This window comes from Apteryx rowi, unplaced genomic scaffold, assembly GCF_003343035.1.
Source record: "Apteryx rowi isolate R43461 unplaced genomic scaffold, aptRow1 scaffold_140, whole genome shotgun sequence".
NCBI classification, from domain to species: Eukaryota; Metazoa; Chordata; class Aves; order Apterygiformes; family Apterygidae; genus Apteryx; species Apteryx rowi.
Window position 1 is genome coordinate 1131244 of NW_020447642.1, and position 7283 is coordinate 1138526.

The 7283-nt window shown below is 45.3% G+C and overlaps 1 long non-coding RNA gene across 1 annotated transcript; it reads right to left on the reverse strand.

Annotated features, from left to right (window-relative positions):
- Positions 1–1060: 1060 nt before the first annotated feature.
- Positions 1061–4808, reverse strand: LOC112962001. The gene is made up of 2 exons (XR_003252190.1): positions 4600–4808; positions 1061–2833 (listed from the first exon to the last, which is right to left on the reverse strand). It is a non-coding gene; the product is annotated as an uncharacterized LOC112962001 (long non-coding RNA).
- Positions 4809–7283: the final 2475 nt, after the last annotated feature.

Here is a 7283-nt window from a genome sequence, read left to right on the forward strand (position 1 = left end):
CATCTACACTAGTACAAAGTGAGCATTACCCGCTCTCATCTGTCTGCCTGCATTTTGCATGTATCTCCAGCCCTGCTTGGGACCATACAAGGTCCATGCAGTAGGTCCATGACCCCCAGGCGTCATCGAGCCTATCGGGGTGCATCTGCCTCCTTGTTATGGGAATGCTAACCTTGTCACGGAGGGAAAACAAGTAGCAAGTACCCCATCGCTGGCGGTAATGTCTGAAAATGGCCTTGACATCTATCAGAGCTTCTGCATAATTATATACGCACCCTTGCAAGAAGATCTGGAGAGCTACCTATCCCCTGGAAACTGCAGCCAAGGAAAATAAAGTGATGCTAAATCAGTGAAATGAACTGATACCAAGATCCTGTATGAACGCTGAGGACTGCTACAGATGCGCTCTGGTAATTCAGAGGGGCTGCTGCACTCCTGCTGTCAGCCCTGCCCTTCTTCCAGAGGTTACCTACTGCAGTTTAAAGACCGGCACATTAACTGCAAGTGCCAGCTGCAGTTGGACACATTTAATATTTTCTGTTTCTGAAACCAGCTTACTTAGAGGCATGTAATTTCTGTATGCAGATGAATCTGTCTCCGATTTGCAGTCTAAATATGACTTCTGCAATCACATAATTGTCTGACCTTCATAAGGTCTGATAAATTAAATTCTGCTCAACTTTTTCTTGAATACTGATGTGTCTAGATGAGGGGAAAAAAAGGCTTAAGTTTTAAATGTGCTGGAAAACATGTTTGAACTAAGATGACTTTAAACATACTGTTCAATCGGCAAATGCATCAAGTTCTTGTTTATATAAAAGTAAGCTGGTCAACATCAACTTATTTTAAAAAATGAGGAACATTCTGTATTTAGGCTTATTTTCCAATTCTTTATGCTTCTATTGATGAAATAATAATTAAACCAATACACAAGAGTTATGTAGTATTAAAGCCATTAGAGTACATTGTGATGGGAAATTTGAAGCCCTGACTCCATAAACTCAAAAAATGAGTGGAAGAGGTAGGCTTCAATTAGCATCCAAATGCTGTAGAGCCTGAATCAGAGTCTTTAAAAGTGCTTTATTCATTTTTCAAGAGAAATGCAACTTTCCTAAGAAAGCAAAAGACAAGAAATATTGTATCATAAGTAGAAGATTTGAAGAACCCCAATATTCCAGCTCAGCAGCAGATTTCTGCATTTTAGATGACAACATCCTGGAAAAAAAATTGCTTCTCTCCACATGGGGACAAGGTTTGAATCTTTTCTTGATAGATTAAGCCAGTCACCACCAGTAACTTCACTGGAGTAAGCAAAAATGAGTAATACCAGGAGGAATGTGGAGTAATGCAACTGAAACCAATAGAATGAGAGTTTTAGGGAGTGGAAGGTAAAGAATCAGTTAACACGAAACAGAGAAACATTTATATAAAAGGCTGAGTTCATAATTACACTTCTGGTTTCATACCAAGTGATTCAGAGGAAAAACCTCAGATTTTAACTCACAATACTGAATTGCTCTTTTCTTTTTCAAGACGAATGAGTAGGAGCTTAAAGAAACTACCTTCTGGGAATGATTTCAAAATCTTCACTTTTCTCTGAGCTATTAATTTAGACTCCAAAATTGACTTCCATCTTTTTCAAAACTATCTAACTGATTTCTCTTAAAGTCTTAATTTGACAGAGCAAAAAACTGTAATTGTTACTCCAGCCTGAGTAAATTTCATTGCCAAGTCTTTTTGTGCCAAACTTTTTCTTTTATATCAATGCAAAGCCCGTATTCAACCCATTGTGGAAGTGTACTGCTTCCAATTAGAAGTTGTATTAGAGCCGATAAAGCAAATTTTTTCACTGGATGAGAGAGAATTCTAGATTCTCAGTTAATTTATCAGAATCAATACAAAGAATTGAAGTCAATCTCTTAAATGATTTGATTAAAAAAGACTTCTACTTTCAAAAATCTTGCACATAAAAACTGATTTGAATGCAATAAGTAAAAATGGATGTCTGATCTACCTGACATGACAGCAGAAAATTAATGGATTTTACTGCCTAATGTCCTACCATAGTTTTCTTATACCTGACATCAATCATTGTGTAAGGAAATTAGAATTTTCTACCACGGATTCTTATTCTTCTCAAACAAATCCTTTCCATTCTGTTAGGGTAAATATATGTAGCAATTTGCAGTTCTTTGCTGAGAAACCTGTTCTTATATTATCTTCTGTGAAACATTTTGTTGACAAACCTATAAAATCATTGGGGGCATGTCAGGCACTGAGATAGTCAGATTACCCACTAGAAAATGCTGAGAACAGAGCTCTGTCCTAAATCTCCCTTCCCAGAAGACCTGCTCAGCACAGGGTGATGCCACCTTCTCTTCAGCTCAGCCATCCTTTGCCAATGCAGCTCGCTGCCCAGTTTTGAGTCTGTAACTGTGATGGAAGGCACGGAAGAAATCCTCCTAGCTGTAGCCCAAACGAAACAGCACAGTCACTGAGAGATGGTGGAAGATCTGGCACTGCAGAAGTGTGCAAGGGTATGGACACCAAACACGTACACAGCAGATACCACATAGATTTGGAAGATGCACTACGCTGACATGTCCTATCCCCCAAGCGCGTTTACTTGCTTGGACAAGCTAGGCACTCATGCCCTCCCGAAGCTGTTTCCAGCAGCAGGGCTCAGGCTCCAGCCGCGACTCCTAGCAGCCCTCCATCACTTTGGTGTGGAGTCCTGGCGCCTGCAGGATGACGCTGATGAAGAACGAGTACGAAAGACAAAAGGCAACCTAGCGCTGACGCCAAATCCGTCTGGGCACCAATGCTGCAAATGCTGTACATGGGATTGCAGCCTGTTATGAGTGTACATATGAAACAAAGGCACATGCTCCAAAGTCCACTTCGATATCCAACAGCTATTTGCATACAGTCAATTTAAATAAAAAGCCTCTATAAACTATACGGTAGCAGGCCAAAGGACATAAAACAATTAAGCTCATTAACGTATTCACATTGATGACTCAAGCAACAATTACTGATTGCCATTATCTTCTGGCAGTTTATGATTTTTGGCAACAAAGCACAAACTTTAATTAATTCTGCTTTGTTAATGGGTTTAAATTGTCTACTGTGCATATCTGTGCGTGCTTCTACAGGGAAGGGACTGCTAATGTGGACACCAATTCGTGTGGATTCTGTTGCAAAATAAGACATTAACATAACTCCATGTTTACAGGTTTGGAGACATCAGGTACCAGCTGACTGGCTACTGCAGATTGTTTGTGCATTTTTTTTAAAACATGCTACAGAAAAACTTTTCAGTATATTTAAGGCTTTCAATTGCATAACAGCTGAGGGGCAACACACTGCTCAACTTTACTGAATTCAAAAATATATACATGAAAAACGTAAGAATTTTTAAGACTGGTACCAGCAGGTTGAATCACCCCTAATGAAAGCAAATATACTTCTCTTTAGTTTTTAAAGCATTAAGTGTAATATGGCAAACCAGAGCAAATTAAAACCAATACACTATGGGTGTGTGCATGAAAATAAAAAGGCAGGCAAATTCCACTGTAATGACTGACACCTGCTGTTTCCATGACTCTTGTTTTTCCTTCTCATTCCAGATCTTTCTGCACACATTGCTAACTGGTATCAAATGAGAAAGAGCTGTTTGCCTTCTGCAAGCACCAAGGAACCTGTGATATTCTCACTTTCAGAATAATCTCAGACTGTTCAAACCACAGTAAATTTTCCCAACTCTCCTTTTTATTACTATTTCTTTAATCTTTAGTACATTCAATTGACTTTGAATTGCTTTTGCCACTGCACAGATGCTTAGCATTAGTATCATGGGTTCCTTGATCTTTTTTTTGGCTGTGCAATGCAACACAGAACGTTGGAGGTTTCTAAAAGACTTGAGATATTCCAGGTTGGTGATGGTATTCCTTCAACCTATGTAAATCTGTTTTTAAAATCTCTGTGACTGTGCAGCATATGACTAATGGAGGGGGCTTGTGAAAGGGGGGCATATTAACCTTTCTGACTAAATAGCATTCCTGCTGAGTCATGAACCTGCAAGCACAACACCCTCCGGCACCAGGAAAAATCTGGAAGAGCCGTTAAATGCTCCTGCAAAGCACTATTTCAGTGGTAGTTACAGGCTGGCTTTCAAACCCCAAACAGGAAGAAAAGGTAAAAGCAAGTGTTGTGGACTCTGTGATCTTCCTACAAGATTTGCCAGTAAAACTAGGAATGTTTGACTAAATACTGTAACCAATGCTAAAAACAGCCTGCGTCATCCACCTACTAAGCATCGAGTGCTGGCCACTCTCGGAAACAACACACTAGGCCGCATGTACCTCAGACTCACTCAACACGACCGCTCCTGTGAAAGCCGAGCGGTCAATACTAGAATTCTGCATAGGCTTTCCTTGTCCTCAGTTAAAATTTTGGATCTGTATTTCTCTACAAATGTCCCTTCCTATCCTAGGTTCTCACAGCATAACAAACCCTGCAAGCAACGAGTCACTGCGATTCTCTGCTCAGCTGAAAACTATATTGCAAGTTGGCCTTATTCAGTGAGGCTTAGGCAACCTTATGGCGTATGTCTGATCGAGTCTGCTCTTCCCCAGCAACCGGAGGGAAGGAAGAGTGTTTCCCATCCCATCTGCAGCACTGCAACCGTGCTCTCCTCGCAGAGCTCTCGACCTGCCCCACAAAGGCCAAATCGCACCGATCAGTCCTCGCTTTAACCTATCGGCGCGGGGCCGATATCCGCCCTCGGGGCCAGACCGGACCGGCGGCCGCCGCCAGCCCTCACACGGCGGCGCGACATGGCGGTCAGCGGCGAAGCGGAGGAGGCGCTGCCAATCAAGCCCAGGGAGCCAATCAGAGCCCGGGTCTGCCCTCCTGGGCGGGACTTGCCGCCGACCCCGCCGTTGGTTACGGCCGGGGGGAGCTAGTCCCGGCAGCCGCGGAGGGATACGGCCGGGGAGGCGAAGCGCGGCGGCCGTTCCGAGAAGTGATGCGCAGCGGTCGGGCGGGAAATGCCGCGCTCGCCCCGTCCGGTTGCGACAGGCCGGCGGGCAGGGCGGCGGCGGCGGGGCAAGAGGCGACCGCAGGGGCTCCGCCTGCCCGGCGGCAACCTGCCTGCAGCGCCTCGCGGCGGGGGAGGGGGGGCCCTGTCCGCGCGCGCGCGCGGAGGTGGCGGCGGGGGGGACGTCGCGCGCGTGGCCGTTAGGCGCCGCGCCCCTCCCCCACCGGCCGCGCTGAAGTGATGGCGGCCGCCGGCTGAGGGGAGAGCCGCCATCGCGGCGCTGCGGGCGCCTTCGCCTCCTCCGCGGCACCGACGGAGGAGCTACAGAGCCGGCAGTTGCCGTCAGCGCCATGGCAGTTCGGGCAGGCCTCGCGCTGCCGCCCTGTCGCGGTTCTCAAAGCACGAAAAGGACGGGGAAAACGTGCGAGCAGGCCCCGTCTGCAGCCAGTCTGTCAGGAATGGGGACCTGGGGATGCCTGAGAGTGGGGAACCCAGCTGCCTCTGCACAGAACACACCGATTTTATTTTTTCCCCCAAATAAGAAATTGGAGAGGGTAGTTGAACACTTCAGAAATCATGGTGCCATACTTACACAGTTTGCAGAGTTGTAACCACATTATCGGCTACACACCTTGCTGTTTATCAGAACAGCTTATCTCTTTCAAGCAGAATATAAGATTGCAATAGAAACCTATTACTGTAAATACAAAAAGCATGACTGTTTTCAGCTCTTAAATATTCTTTTACTATAAATAAATGTATTATATATGGCATGTCTGCTGTCAGAAATCAGATGTGCTAGCATACAGCTTTGCGTGATGTTACTGAGAAGTTGTAGCTTCGAAAAAAGGAATTTCCAGGAAGCAAAATTCCAAACAGTGCGTGTGGATCAAGGCCAACACAGCCCCAGCTTTTCTGCGTCACATTGGGATAGTTACACATTTAAATGACTGTAAAAGCCTTCAGATGGAAATGCAAGTTGCTGTCTTGGGCAGCATGTTTTGTGTGGTTGAGGATCCAAATGTTTGAGGAAGGAGAGGGAAAATGTGGCGCAATGCTATGTGCAGCCACGACAACATGGGGAGGTGGTGGACCACCACCTTTCAGTAGCAGCCTGTTCCCCAATGCAGTAGCCACTTTAGCCTTTTTTTTTTTTTCCCATTAATAAATCCACTTGGTAGAAGGTAACAGATGTGGGAGTTCGCTTTCAGCTTGGAAATGCATGGCCCAGCTTCTGTCGCTATTTGCGCCACAGCAATCACATTGTTACTTGATTTTATCAGTTTTTTTTTCTGTATGACATACTGCACTCTGCAAATGCCAAAAAATATCACAACTGCAAATATACCGTATTCTGACAGTTCAGTCACAAGCCTGTCTGCTTGAGGCAGTGGTTAAGATGTGAACCTGAAATTACTTAATTCACCATTTGATATGGACACCTTAATTTCACTTTTTGGAAAGCTTTTCCAATTTGTTTAAAATCATTTAGAGTTAGAATATAAAATAAGAGTTCTTATGCAGGGTATGAACCAGTTAAACTATATCGTCTTTAAAACATAGTTAAGCCCGTGTAATTGCCCTTTCCCCTGCTATTGTGAAACATACAGTGCAGTTAGGTGTTTTTCAGTGGTGAAGCAGAATACTATTCAAAATCATTTTGCAGTGAAAAATGCTGTAAAAAGGTGAATAAATACAAGCCTCCTCCACCCCTCTGTGCTTTCATCCAGAGGACAGGAAGACCTGCGGGTGAAACGGCTTCCTTTCTCTCCTGCAAGGGCACAGAGGGAGTGCACATGGTTATGCGCTTCCTTCCTGTCTTGCAAAACGCCTTCTCCGCGTGGTGCAAACTTCCTTCAATCCAAGAGTGCGATCACGTCCGAGTGCGTTTTCCCTCCCGAGGAAAGCAGGTCCTTCTCATCCTTTATTTGCCTGCCAAGGCTGCACACGGCTTATCTTTCCGCTCCCCGGGGTCAGTTTGTCTCGGCACCGCGACAAAACACCGCTAGTTTTCTTGCCTTGAAAGGTCCTGGGGAGGGGACGGCACTGGTTAAACCATTGCATCATTTGCATTTAAAAGCAGAAGGGGCTGCAAAAGGGGAAGTCGGGAAAGATTTTCGCTTCCCGTCGCGAGCAGAGAGCTGGGGCAGGCCTCGACGGGCTGGAATTTGCCGGGGGGCGGGGGGGAGCTGCCGCGTTACCGAGCCACCATCCCCGCGGGCCGGCAGGAAACGCGCCCGCC